The following is a 23,728-nucleotide window of genomic DNA, read 5'->3' as shown; positions in this document are numbered from 1 at the left end:
CAACTCGCACGCTCCATCCCTGGCATTTCAAGTTTCCCTCTTGCTTCAATTCCCTCCTTCTGAGAACATTTCTTAAAAGCGTGTCTGCTGGTCATGAATTCTTTCAGTTATCCTTCGTATGAGAAGGTCTCTATCCTTGAAGGATCTGTTGTGCTGGAGTCTCTTCTTTCGAAAAGTGTTATCCCACTTCCTTCCAGCCTCCATACTTTTGAATGAGAAATCTGCTGTCATTCAATGTCGTTTCAATATTTTTTAATAAGCGTTATCTCTCTCCAACTACTCTGAAGAGTTCCTTTCTTTGTCTTCAATATTTGGCAGTTTGACTATGACATGTCTTGATGTGGGTTTATTTTTGTTTAATCTATCTTTGGTTCACTCAGCTTCTTGAACCTCCAGGAAGGCTTGTATCTTTTTCTGGATTTGGGGTTTATCCCCCATTTTTTTTCTTTGAGCACTTTTTTTACCTCACCCTCTCTCTACCTCTACCCCAAGCCTCCAGTGTTATGAATGTTAGACCTTTTGTTAAAGTCTCATGGGTCCCTAAGGCGTGCTCTCTCTCTCTTTTTTCCCAGCCTATTTTCTCTCTGCAGTTCAGCATGGACGATTCCTATTGTTCTCTTTTTTCTTTTCTCCCCTCTTGCATCTTCTCTGATGTTGAGCCCATGCACTGAGCTTTAATTTTCAGCTATTGTGTTTTTCAATCCTGAAATTCCCATCTGGTTCTCTTTCTTTTCTGAGATGTTTTCTTTGCTGTTTTAGGGCTGTTCACAATTATTCAATACAGCCTTTTTATGTTAGTGGATTTAAAATACTTTTCAAATAACTTTAAGATCTCTGTCGTTTCGACATTGACATCTGTTGATTGTGTTTTTTCATTTAGTTTGCGATCTCTCTGGCTCTAGATATGACCAGTGATTTTTCTAACTGAAGCTGGACATTTTAGGTATTATGCTGTGAAGTTTGGGATCTTTCTTGAGCCTATTTCCACTAGCTTCCTCTGACACTGGTCCAGCAAGGAAATGAGGTAAGGGGCACTGTCTCCTTGTGGCTGCCAAGCGGGGCTAGAAGTCCAGCCCTCACCTGAAGGCAGTGGTCCTTGTTAATGCCAGGGAGGGTAGGGGTTGCAGCCCCCTGCTGGGCCTCAGCCGATCCCTCCCCAGATGGAAGCGGTAGGAATGCCTCATCACTGCCCCCAGTGTGGCCTCCAGGGACATCACGGCCACTGAATGTTCCCACCCAGCAGAGGTGAAGCTCCCAGCTCCTTCTCTGACGCCACAGCAGCAGTGTACGTTGCTGGCTTCTCAGCTATAGGGGCGAAAAGGGAGCCCCAGGGAACTCACCCCGTGGCATTCCGTCTTCCCAGAAGCAAAAGCCGTCTAGATTCAGTGGGAACCAACAAGCAGGCCTCTCAAAGTGCGGCTCGCTCACCTCGGACTAGGAGACAGTTGCCCGAGTCTGCCTTAGAAGAGAAGCGTAGAGATGGGCTCAGGACCTACCAGCAGCCCCGTGCCTGCCTGTTGCAGCCAATCAGTGTTGGATGGTGGATGAAGGGATGGATGAGTGAAAGTGAAAAGTCACTCAGTCGTGTCCCACTCTTTGCGACCCCGTGGACTGTAGCCTGTCGGGCTCCTCTGTCCTTGGACTTCTCCAGGCCACAGTGCTGGAGTGGGTAACCGTTCCCTTCTCCAGGGGATCTTCCCAACCCAGGGAGTGAACCCAGGTCTCCTGCATTGCGGGCGGATTCTTTACCAGCTGAGCCGCCAGGGAAGCCAAACGGACCTTCAGGCTGAGGACTTGGAACGGTGTGAGCCTCAGCTCTCACGTCCAGCCCTGGAAGCCAGCCCGCTCTGTGGCCTCGCACACCGTCACCTGCTGCGCTTTTTGTGCTTTACTGTGTCGCGTACAGTAGGGCAGCATCTTTGTTTCAGGCCCAGGATATCTAGAGGCAGGCATAAGAGCAGCAGTGATGATGCCGGTACTGCTGAGAAGTGCTGAGAGATCCCAACGGAAACAGCAGTGGAAATAATTGAGAGAGTGGAGTGAGGGGGCGAAAAGAGGGGAGACGTCACCCGTTCTTAGAACACGGATCATGCAACCACTGGCATGATCCTAAAGAGCAAGGGCCGGATCATGGAGCGTACGGAGTCTGCTGTACCGATGACGTCGACAGCAGGACTGAAGAGGTGCGGAAAAGTGATGGAGGAGATGGAGAAACGTCTCAGTGGGCGGAGGCCGGATTCGCATCAGCATCAAGTCCTGCTCAGCTTAATGCTGATTCAGGAGAAAGTGGAAAGCCTTCACGAAGAAGAAGAGGCACGGTGAGGAATGAGGGGCTGGATCCAGCCATGGCTGCTGTTACCAGCTCAAGGCTAGAGCCAGCCTTCACGACGTAAACCCAAGTGAGTGCGTTTACAGTCGCTGCCTGGGAATTTCCTGGAATGCTTTGAGAAATTACTGGGAAAGCTCATATGGACTGGAGCAGCTTTTCACTGCGGATGGGCCAGGACTGCACGGAAGACGCCGCCAGACCAAAGGCCCACCAGTGAGGAGGAAGCGCTGACGCCAGGCTCTAGGGGAGGAAGTCTGTCTAAGGACAGACTAACTCTGTTGTTTGGAGGCAGTGCTTCCAGTGATACGAACCTGAAGCCTCTCTCCGTTTATCATTCAGAGAACCCAAGAGCCCTTAGAAACACAGCCAAGGGCTCTCCTCCTGCTGTGTAGAAGAGTAACCCCAAAGCCCGAGTTGCACAGGGATTTTCCAGGGCTGATTTTTCCACCACTTGGAGAAAGATTGTTTGGGGAAGGACGGCCCTTTCAACATTCATTTGCTGCTTGACAATGCTCCAGGCCGCATCCCACTCATGCATGTCTTTTATCTCAGCCTCAAAGTAGTGCCATCTGCCACCAAAGACTGCGAGGCTCATCCAAATAATGAACCAGGCAGTTACAGCGACACTCCAGTTACTCACATCGCACTTTTTGTCAGGCAGTAAAGTAAGTAAGTAAAGTCGCTCACTCGTGTCCGACTCTTCGTGACCCTGTGGACTGCAGCCCACCAGGCTCCTCAGTCCATGGGATTCTCCAGGCAAGAATACTGAAGTGGGTTGCCATTTCCTTCTCCAGGAGATCTTCCTGACCCAGGGATCGAACCCGGGTCTCCTGCATTGGAGGCAGACGCTTTAACCTCTGAGCCACCTGGGAGGCAGGTGGCAGATCAGGAAAGACTTGAGACGATTTTGGAAGGACTGTAACACCTGCCAGCCTTCCCCGGTAGCTCGCTGGGAAGGACTCTGCCTGCCAATGCAGGAGACACGGGTCTGGTCCCTGGGTCGGCAAGATTCCCTGAAGAGGGGAACGGCAGCCCACTTCAGTACTCTTGCCCGGAAAATCCCACGGACAGAGGGCCTGTCGGGCCTACAGTCCAGAGCTGGAGCAACTTGAGCGAATCAGTAAACAAGCGATATAGCATTGGACTGTGACGCAGAGTATAAGATAGACATGCATGAGTCCGTACTGATAGAAAGAACCGACTGGATGAACGGGAGAGGGGAGACGGCGGCCCAAACCGTCTGTGCAGCTCCTACCCGTCTAGTGCGGACATCTAGCCCTCTGCCCCTGGGGTGGAAAGTGCTTTGTGATGTACTTAGAAAAGACATGGCCTCAGGCCGCGATGGATAGCATGGAACAGGATGGATGGGAAGAGACGGCTCTCCACCCTGCAGGCTCTTCTCAAAACCCATAATCCCAGACTCGTCACGAGAAAACAGCAGCCCACCCCAGACTGTCTGCAAAACACCTTGCCAGCCGGAGCCTCTCCAAACTGCTGGTCACGAGAAACAGGTGGAGGCTGGAAACCGCCCCCCTGCCCCCGCCGCAGGTGGGAGGAGGCTGACGGCCTCCAGGTGTTCTGAACGAGGACGAGGCCAACCTATGCCAAGGGTGCCCCCCTGGCTTGTGGGGGCGGGTACTTCAAGGTTTGTAAGGCAGGAGCAGGGGTATCAGGGAGAAGGGCTACACTCTCTGCACCACCAGAACGTCTCTGCAAATCTGACACCTTCCTGAAACGTAAGCAAGCTTATTTTTAAAGAGAACGGGAGTGTGACCTCTGTTTGGCCAGCGGGATCACCGCGGAGCGGAGGCGCTGGACACCACGGGCAGGCGGCCGCCCTGCTCCAGCTCTCAGTCTGTGCCCAGGTGGCATGGCCGTCCTGCCCGCCTGGCGGGGCTGGGGTTCTCTCTGCCAGGCTCTGGGGTCACCACAACCATTCACCGCCCACCCTCCCTGCCCCGCTCTCTGTCCCGCTTATTGACCTGGGGTCCCCACACACTCACAGCCCCTGTGGACGCCTGGTGTTGCGTGCGGACCTTGGGCAGGGCTGCCAGCCCGGCTCTGACACCTGCCGACGCACGCGCAGCACTAGCCTCGGCAGCTCCTCTGTGCAGTGGGTTAGCAGCGGCACCGGGGCCAGGGCGGCCATGCAGGTTCCGGGGCTGGAGCCGGCAGGTGCTGTCCCGACTGGGCGGTCTGGCCCCGCGTGGAGCGCAGGTCAGAGGGAGCACCCCGGCTCCCGGAAGGAGAGGCAGGTGTGAGGGCCTCCCTTCATCTTCTGTCCCCCACACTCACTTTCCACTCTGTCCCGAAGCTTTTAGGAAGACGACGCCACCCCTCCCGCTGTTTCAGAGAAGGTTCCACTGGGCAGCTCTGCCTGTGCCCCGCAAATGCAGAGACGCGTGGCGCGGGAGGGGAGAGTGTAGAGAGACCAACAGCTGTTCATCGTGCTGCTCAAGAAAAAGCACGAGCAAGTGTCTTTCAAAGAGAAACCCGCACCCTGGAATTCACTGCAGCCGTGTGAGCGACAGCCGAGACACGGGAGCAAGCTCAACGCTCGTCCACAGACGGCGGACGAAGACGGGTAAGGAGTCCCCGGGCAGCCCAGGGTCCAGGGGTCCAGGGTTTCACGGCCACGGCCTGGGTTCAGTCCCTGGTTGGAGGCCTGAGATCCCACAAGCCACATGGCAGGGAGGAAGAAAAAGAGATGTAGTAGATATATATGACGGACTGTTACTCAGCCATAAAAACAGACGGAAATAACGCTGTTTGCAGCAGCGTGGACGGACCTGGGGATCGTCAGACCAAGTGGAGGCAGTCAGACAGAGGCAGATGTTTCAATGTGATCTCACTGGTGTGTGGGATCTAAAATACCACACAAATGAGCTCAATCTATGAGACAGAAAGAGACTCACGGACACCGCAAGCAGACTGGCTGCCAGGGGCAGGGGAGTGGGGAGGGTGGGCTGGGGGCCCGGGGTCAGTGGGCGCAGACGACTGCTTATAGAGAGGGAAGCCCCCAGGTCCCGCTGCGCAGCACAGGGGATTGTATACAGCACCCTGTGCTGAACCACAGTGGAAAAGAGTGTGGAAAAAGGTGTGCACACATAGACACACGCACGCACACACACGCGCACACACATGGACACACACATGCACACCCACGCACACCCACATGCACACACGCACTCGCGCACACGCACACGCAAACACACGCACACACGCGCACACGCACACACACGCCGCTGAGTCAGTTTGTTGTAAATTGTTCAGCTCAGTTCAGTCGCTCAGTCGGGTCCGACTCTTTGCGACCACATGAACCGCAGCACACCAGGCCTCCCTGTCCATCACCAACTCCCGGAGTTCACTCAGACTCATGTCTGTTGAGTTGGTGATGCCATCGAGCCATCTCACCCTCTGTCATCTCCTTCTCCTCCCACCGTTAATCTTTCCCAGCATCAGGGTCTTTTCAAATGAGTCAGCTCTTCGCATCAGGTGGCCAAAGTGTTGGAGTTTCAGCTTCAACATCAGTCCTTACAATGAACACCCAGGACTAATCTCCTTTAGGATGGACTGGTATAAATTGTTAACACAATGTAAACTGTTGTAACACAACATTGTAAATCAACTATACCTCAATAAAATAAATTTGAAAAAAAAGAAAAGGCGTGATTGGCTACTTGGGCCAGGCTTACAGCATCAACTTGGAGAGTTTTAAGTCTCTTTCTACAATGAACAGCTTTTACAATTGAAGCAGCCACACATCGAGGGACCACCTCGGCGATTCCATTTGCTTCTGGGGTCTCCCCATGGCTGTTTGGCAAGGGTTGTGCACCGAGCCCTGCCCGGCACCCACGCCTGGAGGCTGAGAACTCGCCCGCGCCAAGCCCTGGGGATTCGCAGGCGGACCGGAATAGCCTCGGGGCCACAGCCCTTGGGAGCAACCCAGGGCCCAGAAAAGGACTGTGCCCCACAGTGGGGGCCGAGTCCTGCAGTGGGCTGGCACAGGTGTGTGCAAGAAACACCGGGAGTGAGGCAGGTCGGGCAGACTTCCTGAGGAGGGGCCCCTCCGAGCCTGGAGGTTGGCAGCAGGAGCCGGGGAAAGCAAGTCAGGGGAGAGGACGAGCATTCCCAGCAGAGCGAACAGCTCGTGCAAAGGCCCTGCGGCAGGGAGGATCTTGGCCCGCCCGAGGGGCTGGGAGGCAGCCAGTGTGCCCAGATTAGGTGGGCTGGGGGCGAGGCACTGCAGGGATTCGAGGAGCTGGCAGCGGCAGTGAGGTGGTTCTCCAGGGGCTCAGCAGAAGCCAGAGGCTGCTGCAATTACACCAGAAAAAGGAGGGACCAGACATCCTGGATAAGGGAATGGCGACCCACTCCAGTATCTCGCCTGGAAAATCCCATGGACAGAGGAGCCTGGTGGGCTACAGTCCATGGGGCCAAAAAGAGCTGGACACGACTGAGAGGCTACAGAACAAGACATCACAGAGTGAAAGCTAGGAGGCAGACTCCACGGGACTCGGAGGCCGACCGATGTCGGGGGCAGGAATCGAGGGTGGCGCCACTCCCTGTCGGGCTGTTTGGGGGAGAGTGGTGTCCCATGAGCCTGCCCTTCACCGGCCACCTCCCAGATCCCGCTGCTCAGTCCTAAGCTCGCCCCGCGGGGCCGGGGCCGGGGGTCCCCTGGCCAGACCCTGCACCTCTATACACAGGCACCTCTCATGACCCTGGACCCCCGTGATGTCAGCTCTACTTCCACCCAGGCCTCCCACACAAAGAAACCGCGACTCAGGGGGCAGCTGGGATTCAAACTCAGATCTGGGCAGCTCTAAAACTCATGCCTGCTCTCCAGGGTTGCACGTGATACTGATCGAGAGCCGATGTCCAGGGAACACCACTCCGAACCCCCTTCCCTGCCCCAACCTCCTGCCCAGGCAGCATGTGGGGTGTGCACACACGCGCTGGAGAATCACTTCTCTTCTTGTGTAAGGGGATGGTCTGCGAGCTACCCAACTTGTTGCTGTTATTTTGGCGGTTACATTTTGGCATTTTGAAGACCGACTTTCTTGAAGGTGAAAGTGGCTCTCTTCCATCCTCCCAAATGTGGAGAGAACTCAGAACGCTCTGGTCTCATCCCCTCACCGCCCCCAAACCCCTCTCCTTAGATGACTCGGGATCACATCAGCTTCCAGGGAGAGAGGCCCAAACACCACACCTCAGACAAAACTGGGCTTTCCCTCTCTGCTGTGGAAACAGAGTCTGGGGAATGCGGTCAGGGCTGAGTGGATGGGGGCGCTCCTGCAGACGGCAGGACAACGGTGCTGTGTGCCCCCGCGCAGGGGGAGCATGGCACTCGAGGTCACCCGCCGTCCACCCTGCGGGCAGTCCACGTTCAGCGGCGGTCACCCACGAGTTATCAGCTCCCTGGCTCACCGTCGCTCGCAGTGGCCTCCGGCGCTCAGTGTCCTCTCACTGGAGTGTACCCACGTGGTCTGAGCGAGGCCTGTCATGCTGAGGGCTCTCACGTTGGTCTGCACAAGCCTCTGCCCCGTGAGCGGCAAGACGTTGCCCGCTGTGCCCTCTGTAGGCGGCCCTCCAGCGTCTCCATCACCACTGCCGGCAGCCCTGCCCTGTTCCTCTGGAGGTGAGCCTTCCTTCCCACCGGCTGCTGTCTTTTATCTGACTGCTCCCTGCACCCTGCCCTCCTCCTCCTCCTCCTCACCAAAGCCAGTCTCTCCAGGGCCCCCTGGCTTCCAAAGAGCCAGGCTCCAGACCAGAGGCATCTCCCATGGGTCGAGTCATCCCTGTCCATTTCTGCATCCGCCCCGTCAGCCAGCCATCCAAACAAGGGTCCCCAGTGGCTTTCAGATATTCTCACTGTTGAGGTGAGATTCACCATCTTAACCACTTTACAGTGAATGTGTGTGTGGGAGCGTGCTTGGTCGCTTCAGCCGTGTCCAGCTCTTTGCGATCCTATGGATTGTAGCCCGGCAGGCTTCTGCGTCCCCAGGATTCTCCAGGCAAAGATACTGGAGTGGGTCGCCGTGCCCGCTTCCAGAGGATCGTCCCCACCCAGAGCTTGAACCTGGGTCTCCTGGGACTCCGGCACTGCAGACTGGTTCTTTACCTCTGAGCCGCCGAGGAAGCCCTACAGTGAACGGCCTGTGCCTAACCCAGGCGCCTGTTCGTCACCCCAAAAAACCCCCGACCCAGTAAGCAGTCACTCCCCCGCCCCGTCCCTCCAGCCCATGCGACCTCTAACCTACCTTCTGTCTGTGGACTCACCTACTACGGATATTTCCTATCAATTAAATCCTGCGGGAAGTGATCTTTTATCTCTGGCCTCCTTCCCTTAGCACAACGGCTTCCAAGTTAATCTTTGTTGTAGTGTGTATCAGTGCTTGGCTCATTTTCAGGGCTAAATAACACTCCGCTGCGTGGACAGACCCTGCTTCAGGCGTCGCTCGTCACCTGGCGGGCACTTGGGGCGCTTCCTCCTTGAGGCTGCTAGGAATAGTACCCGCGCTGTGCACAGTCTTCGCAAACAGTGACACTTTATTTCTAAGTTGATTAATCACTTTGGCTGCAGTGGACCTTGGCTGCAGCAGGCGGGAGTCTCCATCTCCACCGCGCGCGCGTGATCTTTAGTCGCGGCATGTGGGGTCTTAGTTCCCTGACCAGGGATCAAACCCACGCCTCCTGCAATGGGAGCCGGTTCGCAAGCGCTGAGCGCCTGGGGAAGGCCCTTTCTTTCTTCCTTCCCTTCTCCCCCCTCTTTTCTGAATTTATTTTTATTATTTTCGGCTGCGCTGAGTCTTCACCGCTGCTCTCAGGGGTTTCCTCTGGCCGCAGGGAGCGGGGGCTCCTCTTGGTCGTGGTGCTCAGGCCGAGCATGGGCTCCAGAGCTCAGGTTCAGGAGCCGCGGTGCTCAGGCCTAGTTGCCCCGGGCAGGCATGATCTTCCCAGAGCGGGGGTGGAACCCGTGTCCCCTGCCTTGGCAGGCGGACTCTTAACCACAGGGCCACTGCGGAAGTCCCTTTCTTCCCTACGGAAGCACACTTGACCCAATTCGCGTTCTTTCCCTGTGGGTAGGCCGTATTTCCTTGTCGTTCCCTGGGCCTCATGATTCTCGTTGACAGCTGGACCTCTTGACTGTTACAGTGCGGAACTCTGGGAACCACACTCTCCCCGGTCCAGCGGTGTGCTGATGCTCCTCTGCAAAGTTGCTGATGTTCGTCCAGTGACTTGTCTGAACCCTGTTGTAAAGCCAGCGTTCTCTGCTGCGTGGCCACTGCAAGGCGTGTTCGACTAGCTTGCTGGTCAGCTCGAGAGTCAACACAGGCTTCCTCAGTCGCTGAGATGAAGCCACCCTTCCGACTGCTTTCATGCTTGTTTCCAGAGTTTGGACGCAGTGAGTCCCGATGGTTTTGCCAGTGTCTGTGGAGTCCGGGGCCCTTGCAGCCCTCGCTTCTGCCGATCCTGCTGACTTCGCCGCGGCCTGTTGCTTCTCAGCTCTCTTTGTCTCTGATGCGCTTCCAGATTCTCAATGACACATTTAGGTGTGGACTCACGCGTGTTCATCCTAGTTGTGACTGGGGCTTCCTGAATCCCTGATTCATTTCTTCCATCTATTTTGTTGAAGTTTCATCTTTTTTTTTAAAGTCTTTATCGATCTTGGTACAATATTGCTTCTTTTTTATGTTCTGGTTCTCGTTTCCTGACTGGGGACCTGCACCCCCTGCGTTGGGAGGGGACGTCTTAACCGCTGTACTGCCCGGGCAGTCCCCAAGTTTCACCTCTTAGACGTTCAAATATCCCTTCACCCCCTTTCTTAACTCTCTCTGAAGCTCCTTTTGGATGGATGACTTAGTGCCTCCCCCCTCTTTCTTAACCGAGTTTTCCAGTTTCTATAATATTGTCTTTGCTCCCCTAAGCTTTGTTATGGTTGGGGAACTAATTCTCTCTTCAGCTTTGTCTAAGCTGTTATTTGTCCCTTCCTCTGAGTTTTAAATTTCCATGTAGCCTACATTTTTTAAAAAAATTCTATCAGTTCTAGGATTCCCCCCCCCCACAAACTTTCAGATTTTTTTTGTTAGTCTTTTAAAAATTATTTTGTGTCTTTAATCATTTCCGACACACTCATTTTATAGCCTTGAGGTTCTGTCTCAGAAGCAGAGGAAATAGAGAGGGGGCACAGACAGGGCTGTGGAGTCTCAGGACATCAAAGCAGAAAGCTTTCCTCTGGGTATAAATAAAGCCCGGAGGGCTGGCTGCATCATCCTCTAAGCCATCAGAGCCCCAGGGATGCCTGGGCACCTAAACTCCCAGCGAGGATTCCAGAAGCCCCAGGGAGTTCTGGAATCCTGGGCAGAACTGCAGCACTGGGCAGGCCAAGCCTCTCTCCCTTGTACCACATAATTGCTTCTTCAAACAAAACTCAATTTTCATTGTGCGTGTGCTAAGTCGCTTCAGTCATGTCCGACTCTTTGCGACCCCATTGACCCTAGCCCTCCAGGCTCCTCTGCCCATGGGATTCTCCAGGCAAGAATACTGGGGCGGGTTGTCATCTCCTCCTCCAGGGATCTTCCCGACCCAGGGACCAAACCCACGTCTCTTGCTTCTGTCTGCCGCGTTGGCAGGAAGGTTCCTTACCACTAGCCCCACCTGGGAAGCCCTAGCGACAACTGCCGTAGGGAAAACTGGTCAAGAGGGAAAATGAAATCACCCACAACTCTAGTTCCCACTAGAGCTGCCGTGAGCCCACTAGTCCAGCTCCCTGGCTCCCTTGCTGGCTTGATTTGCCTTCGTAGCATCAAGCACCATCAGGCACTCCGCGTATATTTACGATACTCTGTGCATCCTTGGGAGCATGTCAGCCCTGAGACAGCCAGTGCTTTGTCTTGTCCCCTCCTGTGTGTGCAGAGCCAGGAATCGGGAGCGTAGGGCATGGTTGCCTCACCAGCACCTCAGGGTTGGGGAGGAGGGCGGCGAATGACCAAATGCGCGTGCAGCACCGTCTCGTGAATGAAAACACCCACTGCGTTTACCCTCACGACAGTCCTACGAGGCAGGTGTTTGCTGACCCATTTCACAGCCGGGCAGACCGAGACTCCTCGCCCTGACCGACTCTCTGCAGTCACCTTCATGCAGCCAGTGACCTCCCACTGGAGGGTTGGGGGAAAGCAGAAGTGAGAATGCTCACCCAGTGTCACCCCATCCCGGGGGGCTCCGCGCACTTTTCTGGAGGACTAGCTGATGGACTTGGGGTGCTTGCCGCTCCCCCTCACACCACCTCATCCCCCCTACCACGATGCAGGCTCCTGGAACGTATTTTGAGGGTGGAATGTGAACCCCCATCCCGCTCCTCCCGAGTTCAAACCGTGGTCAGGCTAGTAATCTCACCTCACAGCGCCGCCATTGTGAGGGCTTCCCCACGTGGCTCAGACGGTAAAGAGTCTGTCTGCGATGCCGCAGACCTGGCTGGATCCCAGGAAGATCTGCATAATTGTCCCTACCCCTTAAAACCGCGAGTCAGTGAAGTGACGTATGCGAAGCTCTCGCCCCAGCACCTGGCTCACCCTAAAAGGTCAACACGGGACTGCATGAGCAGACACCCTTGCCGCTGTCCACCATGGCTCAGCCTCTGCTGGGGGAGACAGAGATTCCCTTTCTTTAGTTGCTCTGTGTCCTCCGCAGTCTCTGGGGGAAGGACAGACCATAACTAAACTTTTAAGAGACTTGTGTATTGACTCAACTATAAACCAACAGCGTCGCTGACTGGGGTCTCGATGGGTGTGGTGGGGGAGGACTGCGGCAGGGAGCCGCTGAGGCCCTGAGTCCTGGGCTGGCCTGAGCAAGGGCTTAGTTAAGGCCAAGTGCAAGCTTTAAGGCCGAGGTTTCAGGTCTGCAGGGCTCCTGTTGGGCTGACAGGGCAGCTGCCTTAGGTGCTGGGGGTCTGGCTGCCCTGAGTTTCACAGATGGAGGCTGGAAAGGGGGTCAGAGACACAGGAAAGGTTGTTCACGCAGCCACAAAGAGCTGGATCTCTTGCAGGGTGTGGGGGGCCTGGAGCCCTGCTCTCAGGGAGCTGCCACACACCCTGAGGGTGCAGACGGTCAGTATGCGGCCTAAGTGAGGGCCCAGGTCAGGGAGGGGAGCCACAACCGAGGGGACGGGGGCCCGCTCGCCCCCCACATGCTGTTCTCCTTCCGCAGCTGCAGGACCAGGTCCTATTTTTATCCTCCTTTGACAGACGAGGAAACCCCGGTTGGGGAGATTAAGTGACTGTGTCCCAGGCACACGGAGGCCCAGCTGCTCGAGTCAAAGCCACGAAAGCCTTGGGAGGGAGAGCACGGAGCCAGCGGAGGTGGGGGTGCTCAGGGCCAGCCTCCCCAAGAAGCATCGGGGAGGGGACTCTTCACTGGGCCCGAGGGGTTGTTAGCCCAGGGGCTGAGTTCTCAAATGCGAACATTGGTCACGTTTCTCTTACCGATTCTGCTTCCTAGAGACTTCTCCAGTCTCAGGGAAGGTCACTTGGCTGAGCTCAGTCTGCTGTGGGTGAGTGAGCGAGGAGGACCAGTGGACAGGGCAAGGCAGCGTCCATCAGACCCAGGTGCTCAGGGGTGGCCAGGTTCCTACTAGACTCCTGGGAGGGACTCCTCCAGCCAGTGGGAGACCAGAGGAGAATGACCAGGGTCCTGCAGCTTGCCAGCCTGGCTGGTCAGGGATGGCCTCTGTGTGCGCGCCATCCAAGTCCCTGCAAGGTCTGGACGAGGTGGAAGGGGCTCTTTGTTTGGCCTTAGGAGGAGTGGGGTGGGATCTTCTTCAGCAGAAATGTGGGCCAGGGGGCAGGAAGGCGATGACTAGAACAGAAGCCTGTAAACTGGGGTGCCAAGGTGGGGCTGCAGAAAGGATGCGACGGGGATGGTAGTTCCAAAGGAGTTCATTGGCAGGTCTTCACCTCCCTTCTCCAACCTTCCCATGCTTTGTAAACCAGAGGCTGAGGTCTTCCCCAGCCAGAGCCTTGTCCCCGTGGGGTGTAAGAAGTCCGGATTTTCCCGGGAAAGGGATGGTTGGGAGGGCGGGGGAAGGTTTTGGCCTCCTCTACAAGCTGTATTTCCCTGGAGCCCAGGCGTTGGCGTCTCAGCTCTCTGTGCCCCGTGGCCACTTCAGCCCCCAGGGTTTCCTCACCTGTAAGCCGGGCACAGAAGGCCTGTGCTGGGTGGGTGTGGGGCTGCACCCGCTCAGCGGAGCCAGGGTCCGCTTTAATGTTGACATTATAAAGATGCCTGCAAACGCAGGCAGCAGCTCTCCTGCTCAACCTGGAGCAAACCCAGTGACCCCAGGGGCCTGGGAAGGATCCAGCCCACACAAGGAAACTCCACCTTGAGACTGGCAGGATCAGCGGGCACCAAGGAAAACTTGTCATGCTTTTGACTTTCCATGGGGGTCCACCATATGGAAGGGCTTCCCTTGTGGTTCAGCTGGTAAAGAATTCGCCTGCAATGCAGGAGACCCAGGTTTGATCCCTGGGTTGGGAAGATCCCCCTGGAGAAGGGAATGGCTACCCACTCCAGTATTCTGGCCTGGAGAATCCCATGTCCATGGGGTCACAAAGAGTCCGACACTACTGAGTGACTTTCACTAGTATAGGCAAAGTGTATCCACCGTTATGTTATGAAAGTGAAAGTGAAGTTGCTCAGTTCTATCCCACTCTTTGCAACCCCATGGACTGCAGCCTACCAGGCTCCTCTGTCCATGGGATTTTCCAGGCAAGAATACTGGAGTGGGCTGCCATTTCCTTCTCCAGGGGATCTTCCCGACCCAGAGATCGAACCCGGGTCTCCTGCACTGCAGACAGGCGCTTTACCCTCTGAGCCACCAGGGACCCCTACTTTAGGTTAGAGCTAGATAAAAATCGACTTAATGTGTACCCAGGAGGAACTGCCACCCCCCAGAAAAGCTCTCAAACGTGTCCAGGAGCTGAGTCTTTCAAACTACAGAAAAGGGCCAGGGCCCACAGGTTTTACCTTTGGGGCCCACTGCTGGAATCCCAGCCTAGGGACCTTTGATCTCATTCCTGCCTCTCACAGGGAAAGAGGCTGGCGCGGGGGAAGGTCTCCGGGCAGAGCCGGGAATGTCCCCTGCTCCTCGCCAGCACGAGGGGCTTGGCGCCCTCTCCCACGACCAAGAACTCGAGCGCCCAGGCCCCAGCCTGATACCGGGACACGAGGTGGGCGGCGGGCAGGAGGTGGGTAGATGCGGGCGCAGCCGAGCGCGCCTCCTCCCCGGGCGGGGCCGCCCCTGCGCGCGCGCCGACGCCCCGCCCCCGCCCTCCGCGCGCGCCCCCGCCAGGCTAATTAGGCGCGCGGTTTGTTTACAAACACGGGCGCCCGGCAGGTGCGCGCCGCCCAGACCGTGCGCGCCCGGGGTTCCAGGGCGGCCCCACCGACTCGGGGGTCCTCGGGCGAGGGTGGGAGAAACAGGCGGGCGCTGGCCGTCCTCCCGCCTTTTGCGCGCCTCTTCGGGCACCAGGAAATACGCCCGGAGGCGCGCGTCCCCCGCGCCGCAGCGGGCGCGGGGAGGGCCGCGCAGGGTCTCCGAGTCGCCGCCGGCGCCGCGCCCCGGCCCCGCGCGCCCCTCGGGCCGGGCCCGCTCGCGGCCGGGTCGGCGGGGCGGGCGGCGGGCGGGGGCGCGCGGGGCGGGGCGCGGCGCCGGCGGGGCCGGGACATGTAGTCCGCGCGCCACGGCCTCCCCTGGGCGGCCCCGGCGCGGGCCCGGCCGCGGACTACGACTCCCGCCAGGCGCCGCGGCGCAGCGCATGAGCCCTGCTCGGCTCCGGCGCGTCTATTATGCTGCCGGGGCCGGCGAGCCAAAGAGGAGCCGGCCGCGCGGGCCGGGAGGGGACGGCCGCCGGAGCCGCCGAGGCCAAGTACGCCTTTCCTTTGCTTCTTTGCGCGAGCGGGGCGGCGGGCGGCGCGGGCGGAGGCGGGCCGGGCGGGCCGGGGAGCGCGGCCCCGTGCGCCCCGCGCAGGCCGCCGGCGCGTCCGGGGAGCCTGGCACCCGGGCCGCCGTCTCCGCCGCCGCCTTTGTGCGCGGCCACGATGCAACAAAGCGCGGCGGCGGCCCGGGGTCGCGGCGGCGGCGCGGACCCCTCCCCTCGGCCCTCCGCCCGCGCCCTCCCGGCCGCCCGCGTCCCGGGCTCGGGGGCGTCGCCGCGGCCGGGGCGCGCAGCCTGGAGTTGGCACGGCCCGCGCGCCCTGCGCCAGCGACCTCCCGCGCTCCCTCCCTCACGGAAAGGATTTTTTCCCCCGCTTTCCTCCGCCCGCCATCTTTCGAAGGGGGGATCGGGGAGGACGCGGAGGGGAAGGTAGCGCTTCGGCGCCACTTTGCCCGCGCGCGCCCGGCCCGCCTCGGTCCCTGGCCGCGGGGCTCGCGCGGGGGCTGTTGCCGCGGCTGGGGCGGGGGGCGAGGCCGGCGGCGCGGCGTGGAGGCCGCTCCCTTCAGAGTTAGCGGCCCCAGCTGACTTTGAAGCCTTTGGAGTTGCTGGGTCTTTGCAGCCCGGAGGAGGAGACCCAGTTCCCGTTTTGAAAACAGCGTGAAAAGCGCTTACAACGGGCGAGACCGAGTTGGAGCGGGAGGAGCTGGGCTGGGCCCTGGCCTGACAGCACGGCCCAAGCCCATCAGGGAGAAGCGCTCACCCCAGGCCTCACACGGCCCCCCGGCCCTCGTGGGCTCCCCGAGAATAAAGGTGGGGCTCGGGGAGTCCTCTCCGCCGGCTGCTCGTCGGGGTCAGGGCCGGGGGGTGGGGGCCTTGGGTCGCCTCCTTTTCCCTTGGGGCCAGGGGCGGCTTTGGAAAGATGAAAGTGGGAGCACGGCACGAGTCCGCCAGCAGACCCCCCGGGGGCGGTCCCGTGGTCCACCCTGCGGGTTCCCGCCATTGGGCCCAGTCCCTGACCGTCCTGCGATCCTTCATTTTGGCTGGAAGCTTTCTACCCAGAAGCGCATAACGGGGGCTCCTCCCCGTGTGTTCCCTGGGTTGTGGCTGCGAAGTTAATGGTGCTGGGGGGGGGGTGGTGCTGTTGAGTATCCTTGGGCAAACTACGGGCTGGGGGGAGCGGAAGGCGTGTAACTGAGGGATCGCTGCGCCCCCCCAAGTGAGGACGGAGGAAAAAGTTTGTTTTTCTTTTTCCTTCTTTTTTTAACCTTATTTCGTAGGTTTTCTTCCTGACTCTGTTTTAAATGGGGGTTCTTTCCCTGAATCCCTGGATGGCATTTCTCCTGGGGGAGAGGTTGGCATTCAAGGGGGTGAAGAAAAGGCCTGAATCCCTGCGAGGGTCGGGTCCGGCCTCAGGAGTTAGGGACCTCCCCGCTTCCCCCCCCCCTCCACCATCCTCCCGCAGCCGGGAGTCCGGCCTCTTATTTGCAAATAAAGCTCTGTGTTTGCCCTTCTCTGTCGTGAGGCCTTGATGTGTGCTCGCGGTTACAGATCCGGAGAGATAGGGCGCACGGCGTCTGGGGCGGGAGGGGACGCGGGGCGGAGTGGGCTGTTTTGCCCTGACCTTTCTGGTAACCCGAGGGGGGTGGGCAGGCCTCTGGAATCTCGCCCCAGCAGCTCCTCGGAAGCTTCGATCCAGTCCCAGCCCCGCCGCGGGGACCTCCGGGGAAGGAGGGCCAGGCGGCGCTGGTCGATTTTTGTTTTGTTTTTATAAAGTGGAGTAATTGCTTTCCCTCCACAACAGCCCGCGCGCGCTTGGAAAGTGAGCTCGGAGGGCCGGAGGCGATCTGTTAAATAAGCTGCGCCGGCCGGACTCGCGGGCAGAAAGTGAAAGTGTGGGGGGGGCGGGGGACGGCGGCGGGGTAGACAGCGCCCGCCGCGGCCAGCCGCGCCTCCTGCGCCCTCTTCCTCCAGCCTGGCGCATTGCCAGCCGCCCGAGCCCTGCGCCCCGCGCCCGGCGCTGTGCACGGCCATTTCCTGGGTCTGGGCGGCTGAGGCTCTCTGGGGAGCGCTGGACCCCCGCCACCGATCGCAGTGGAGTGGTTGGTGCAGGACGCCGCCCCGGTCAGCCTGGCCCTGCACCCACCGCTAGTGGGTCCTGTTCTCCTTGGAGAACAGCACTTATCCTGTGGGGCCAGGGGGAGCTGGCCCAGGTGGGGAGTGGGGGGCCCCCAGGGATTGTCTGCCCGGGTGCATGTGGGAAAGGGCTCCGCAGATCACCGCCCCGCCCCCCAGTCTCCAGGCGGTCTGTGGGTGGCTGCGTAGAACGGTCTTCCTTTCATGTCTACCTGACTTGTAAAGGGACAGGGCACCCGTCAGGCCCCATAGACCCCGAACTAGCGGCCAGTGTCTAGTCAGCATTCCTTGCTTCCAAAGGGAACTTTAGGGACATGTGGTAGAAAGCTGGGCGCACACCTGTCTGCAGGGAGCTTGTCCCGGGAGAGCCCCTGCTTGGGAGCCCGCCCTCCGCCCCACCCCGGGCGCTGCCCCCTGGTGTCCGTGGATGGGTCCCACAGGCATCATAACAGCGTAGGGTGGCCTGGGCACTTGGATCGAGGGTGCCGTTAGGTAGGTGTCCAGGGTGCGTGCGGCTTGTTGAACCCCCTCAGCTTCCCCTCGAGTCATGAACCCTTTTGGCACCTGCGCCTCCGCTCTGGGGGCCTATGGTCCTGCCTCTGACAAGCACTGGGCTTCTAAAGGCCAAGGGTGACATTTCTGGGTCTCCAAGTGGACATGATGGTTACCTGGGCCAAGGTTGGAGGGGAGTGTGTGTCCAGAGGCCCCGCTGTGTCAGCGCTGTGCGTCAGCGTCTGTTTCTGTGGCCAGCTTTTCACTGTTGCACATGAGAAGCTGGTCTGAACCTACCCCTTTACAGGGTCTTTGTGAGCTAGAGTCTCAGCTGGCAGATGCATGGGGGGACGCCCCCCTCCATCCTTGCCGCAGAACCTGGGGAGTTGCTCAGGAGGTCATGAGGTGCCTGGGAGAACACTCTCCCCGTGCTCAGGAGCTGCCATCTGGGGTGTTGGGTGCTGCAGGCGCCCAGTGGGGTTTCCCTGCAAGTGTTGGAATCTGGGTTCAAGAGGGTGATCAGGAGCCTGTTCGGGAGGGCTGGGGGCACCCGTGTCTCAGATGCCGCCCTGTCGTGAGGAGCTGACACGCCGGGGTCCCCACTGAGGTCTCTGGTAGCTGGGGGCGGGAACGCGTGCTGAGCGGCTGTACCCAAGTGCCGTGTAATCAGGAAGAGCTGGCGGGCAGCGTGCTCTGATGGCGTCGCAGGGTGAAACTTGGGTGCAAATGGGAGGAGAGGGCAGGAAGGGGTGCTGCCCAGCCCCCAGCCTGCTCGCCCTGTGGGGCAGAGCCCTGGCGATGCCAGCCGGGTGCCAGGGCTACTGGCCCAGAGCTGGGGCCCCGCTGCCTGTGCGCCCCAGATAGGCCCCGCCCGCCTGCGCTCTGTGGCCTCAGCTGCCAGCAGGCTGTCCCGGCCCAGCCGTCGGGGGTCTGGGTGGGGAAGACACCGATGGCCACGTGATGGTCCCCTGAGATGTCGGAGCCTGCACCCCCACGCCCCATAGGGACAGGCGGTGTTCGGTAAGCTAGTGAGCTCTGGGGCTGTGGGAAGGGTCGCGGGGGTGGTGGCTGGGACCCCCGGCCCTTGGGCGCCCCCTGTGCTCGGAGGGCTTCCAGGCTCCTGCCATCCCTCCCATGGGAGCCCATGCTGCCCTGGAAAGGTTTGTGTGGGGACCCTGGTTTCCCAAGGCGGGGCCGTGCGACGTGCTGCTCTGGGCTGTCGCCGGTGGGCTTCCTCGAGGGCTCGGGGCGGGGGGCCGGCTGCCCCTCGACCCCAGGATTGGGCGGTGGTCATGGGATCCCAGCCTGATCTCCTGCCTCCCTGCTCAGGCTCCACGGCCTCCCAGCTCCTCTAGGCCTTGGGTCCTGTCTGTTCGGTGGGGTGAAGGGTCAGCGTTCTTGTGAGGGCCGCCACATGGGGTGTGAGCTTGGGAGGGCCCTGGCAGGCGGAGCTCCCTCCCGCTCAGGGTCCCGGGGTTGCCCGCATGGGTGTCGGTGTCCAATGGAGGTTGGCTCTTGGGACAGGCGATAGTGGCTGCAGTCGGGGCCAGGCCCCCCGCTGAGTGCAGCGACTGCCTGACCCCTCGCACCCTCTGTGGGGCCGACTGGCCCAGAGAGGCTGGTCCCCCCTCCCTCTCCAGGAGCGTGGGAGCTGGCCAGGCTGTCCTCTGTGTGTCCCCTGGCACCATGCCCCCTTCCAAGTGGCCGGTCTCTGCCCCCCCAGAAGCCCCCTGGAGCTTCCCAGCCCCTGACACGCACCGCTGGTGCAGCGTCTCTGTGGGTTTTTTGCCGTTTTTCTTAAAGGTGGGTTGTTTGAGGGGTGGGTGGGGACAGCCTCGCACAGGTTAGGGGGTGTGGCTGGCCTGACCCTCACTGTGAGCAGTGACCCTATAGCAGAGCTGGTCGGAGGCTGGCTTCTCCAGGTAGGCTGGCGGGCTGGGCAGAAATATGGGGTGTCAGGGGACACTGGATTGAGGAGGAGCCTTAGCTGTGCAGAGCTGAGGGGACGTGGGGCCGTCAGGAGGGGCAAGGGACTCGGCAGGCCAGGCCAGCACCTCAGTTCAGTTCAGTCGCTCAGTCATGTCTGACTCTGTGACCCCATGGACCGCAGCACGCCAGGCCTCCCTGTCCATCACCAACTCCCGGGGTTTACCCAAACTCGTGTCCATTGAGTCGGTGACGCCATCCAACCATCTCATCTTCTGTCGTCCCCTTCTCCTCCCGCCTTCGATCTTTCCCAGCATCAGGGTCTTTTCCAGTGAGTCTGTTCATTGCATCAGGTGGCCAGAGTATTGGAGTTTCAGCTTCAGCATCAGTCCTTCCAATGAATATTCAGGACTGATCTCCTTTAGGATGGACTGGTTGGCTCTCCTTGCAGTCCAAGGGACTCTCAAGAGTCTTCTCCAGCACCACAGCTCAAAAGCATCCATTCTTCTCTGTTCGGCCTGCTTTATGGTCTGATTCTCACATCTGTACACGACCACTGGGAAAACCGTAGCTCTGACTACATGGACCTTAGGGTCCCCGCCGACCCGGGGGTGCTGTGGGCATGTGATGGGGCTGGCCTGGAGGGGTCACGCCCTGACCCCGGGTGGGCTTGGGGCCCTGGTCGGGGCTGAGCCGCTCTGGGCAAAGGCCCTTCGGGTGGCAGCTGTGGTGGTATTCGTCCCTGCAAGGCTGGGGTGGTGGCCAGAAGGGCCTGGGGTGTATGGGGCCACCGCCCGCCTGGCTGGCCTGTTCAGAGGCCCCTCGCCGGGCCCCTGGGTCCCCTCTCTGGAGGAGGCAGTTGGCTCCGTCCGTCACTGAAGCTACCCTGCCCACGTGGCTCCTGTTTCCTGGGGCCCGGCTGCCCCGGGCAGGGGCGCTGGGGCGGCGGGCCAGCCCCTCCCTGCGGGTCACAGCCCTGTCCCTGCAGGTGTGTCCCAGGCGTTCTGGGACGTGGTGCAGAGCCTCCAGGGCTGGGGGGATGGCCTCACTTACAGCCTGGCTCTGCCCTGGGCCCTTTCTCCTCTGAGCCTCCTACCTCACCCGGAAAGTGGTGCCCCTGTGACCCCTGCTGATGCTGGGATGGGACCCGGGGAGACGGGGCAGTGTCACACTGGGGGCCCTCGCGGGCAGAAAGGGGGCCCACCCCCCCAAACTCTGGAGACGAGACCGCAGGGTCTGAGCTGGGCCAGAGGGGAGAGGGAGGTGGTGACGCCCGGGATGGGGCGCCACCCCCCACTGAGGCTCTCTTCCAGCCTCTGGCCTCTGCCTTCAGCGCCCTCACCAGCCTCCCCCCAACCTGACCCTGGCTGGGGAATCCCCCTCGGCCCGGCGCCCTCCAAGCTGACCCTGGCTGGGGAGTCCCCCTCGGCCCGGCGCCCTCCAAGCTGACCCTGGCTGGGGAGTCCCCCTCGGCCCGGCGCCCTCCAAGCTGACCCTGGCTGGGGAGTCCCCCTCGGCCCGGCGCCCTCCAAGCTAGGAGCTTCCCAGGACTCCTCACGCCTCTGCCTCCTCCTCTGACTGTGCCCACGCCCCTACTGCCCCCCACACGGCTGAAGGCGTGTCCCTCAATGCTGGTGAGCGAGCAGCCCCTGGGTTGGGCACTCCCGAGAGGTGGACGAGACCAGGCCACCATGGAGTGCCCGACTCCGGCCGCTGGGTCCTGTCTGCAGTGGGAGGGTCAGAGCCGCCACCGCGGCTGCGTTTTCTGGGGGGTTTCCGTCGTGGCCCCTGGACAGAGGGGCCCCACACTCTCCCCTTGTGTTTGTGTCCAGTCTCTCTTGATGCATCCCTCTGGGTTGAGCCAGCCTGTGGGGCCTGAGCTTCTGTGTTTTATTTCTGATTCCAGTTGCCCAGGGAGGAAGGAGGTGGGTCCCAGAGCCTGGCGTCAGGGACCCTGGGAAGGGGCGGGGAGGTGGCCGTGACCTCTGGGGCCCGCCTGCCACGGAGCTGGGGACACCCGTGCCCCACCCGCGGCTGGACGTATTCTGCACAGGGTCCCTCTCGACGGAGCAGTGGGTGTGTGGCTCCGGGGGTGGGGTGGGCCCGCGGTGACCCCCGGCCTCTGGCCCTCCACTGAGCTGGGCCAGCCGCGTGGCTTTCTAAGCTGTCCTGCAGGATCCCGCCCGAACCCGTCTGGGTTTCCTCTCGCGTTCGAGGGCTTTTGTGGTTTGTCTCAGCATTTCCGCTCCGGGTGGTTTCAGATCCCCTCTCTTCGAGGGAAGGCTTCTCTCACTTTGACCTTCACCTGTTTGTGGTGCTGCCTTCGTGCCAGCGGCGGGTTCCCCGGGAGGTGTGTGTGTGTGTGTGTGTGTGTGGAGTGCTCCCTGGGAGGTGTGTGTGTGTGTGTGGGGGTGCTCCCCGGGAGGTGTGTGTTTTGAGAGGGGTGCTCCCGGGGAGGGGTGTGTGTGTGGGGGGGTGGGGGGTGCTCCCTGGGAGGTGTGTGTGTGGGGGGTGCTCCCCGGGAGGTGTGTGTTTGGGGGGTGCTCCCCGGGAGGTGTGTGTGTGTGTGGGGTTGCTCCCTGGGAGGTGTGAGTTTTGAGAGGGGTGCTCCTGGGGAGGGAGGTGTGTGTGTGTGGGGGGGTGCTCCCTGGGAGGTGTGTGTGTGGGGGTGCTCCTCGGGAGGTGTGTGTGGGGGGGTGCTCCACGGGAGGTGTATATGTGTGGAGTGCTCCCGGGGAGGGGTGTGTTTTGAGAGGGGTGCTCCCTGGGAGGTGTGGGTATGTGGGGGGGTGCTCCCCCCGACGTGTGTGTGTGCGTGTGCGTGCGTGTGCGCGTGTGCGTGTGCGTGTGTGTTGCTGTGTTGCTTGTTGCTCGCAGCCTCGCTCTGCTCTCTGAGGGGCTGGGGCCTGGGAGCAGGGCACGCGCGAGGCTCCTGACGACGGGCCGCGCGCGCCTGTGCCCGTGGCCCGCCTCCTGGAAGGCTGGCTTGCGGCAGGCCTGGCGGGCTCCAGTGCCTGTGGTGGGGGGTGGGCCGCATGTTTTGCTCCTGCCTGTTTATCCCAGGAGCTGAGGCCCGCCCCCCAGCCCTGCCGGGGACGGGGTGGGGGGAAGGGGCGCCCGGCGGCCTGCAGGTCCGCTCCGTCCGGTGTCTGCTCTTGGGTGCTGGGCTCTGCCAGCTGCGCTTCCCCACCGCGTCCCGCGCCGTCCTGCCTGAGTCCATCCCCCCACCACACACACACCTGGGTTCGTCTCCTCTGTTGGGCCAGGGGCCCCAGGGAGCAGGGCTGTGCCCCCCAGATCTCACTGTTGCTGGGGGTGGCGGGGGTGCAGGGTCCTGAGCGCCCAAGGAAAGGGGGTTCACCTCTTCTTTTTGAAGTGAGGGCTTTCTAGTGTGGCCAGCAGAGGGGCCGTGGAGGCCCCCTGCGTGCCCCGTTTCTGCTCAGAGAACCCTGGTCGCTTCAGCCCTGCTCCCACCCCTGTGATCACAGAGCAGATATGTCTCCTTCGTAAGACTTGGTCCCCTTCTCTGAGGTGTGAGAACTTCTAAAGAATCGTACCGCACACCCCCGTCACCCCCAAAGCACTACGTTGAGTCCGGGGTCATTGAGCGGTCCGTGTGGACGTAGATGCCTCTCGACTCACTGTCCAGCAGGTGTTTCCAGCGCGCTGGCCCAGGGCGGAGGTGCTGGGGCTGGGCACCGCCTCGCCCGCCCCGGCCGTCCCCCCCAGCCCTTGAGGGGCCGCGAGGCGTCCCAGGCTGGGTGGAGGAGCCGACCCCAGAGATGGGCAGCCTTCCTCCGCTGCAGCTCTGGGCCTGGGAAGCTGCCCCGAGGAGCGAGCTTTCTCCCTTGTTCTGTTGCAGCGGCAGCTGGCCCTTTGCCGCTGAGGGATGGCCCTCTGTGTCTGTGTTTAC

The 23,728-nt window shown here is 60.5% G+C and overlaps 1 protein-coding gene across 2 annotated transcripts in view; it reads left to right on the top strand.

Annotated features, from left to right (window-relative positions):
- Positions 15,171–23,728, top strand: part of BRD3 (bromodomain containing 3) — a 35,557-nt gene continuing 26,999 nt past the window's right edge. For both annotated transcript variants that reach the window (XM_018056172.1, XM_018056171.1), the window contains exon 1: positions 15,171–15,255. The gene's annotated coding sequence lies outside the window, so the exon portion shown is untranslated. The remainder of the gene's footprint in view (positions 15,256–23,728) is intronic.

This window comes from Capra hircus, chromosome 11 (assembly GCF_001704415.2).
Source record: "Capra hircus breed San Clemente chromosome 11, ASM170441v1, whole genome shotgun sequence".
In the NCBI taxonomy this organism is placed as follows: domain Eukaryota; kingdom Metazoa; phylum Chordata; class Mammalia; order Artiodactyla; family Bovidae; genus Capra; species Capra hircus.
Note: the sequence above shows the minus strand (reverse complement) of the source record. Positions and strands in the feature narration are given on the sequence as shown.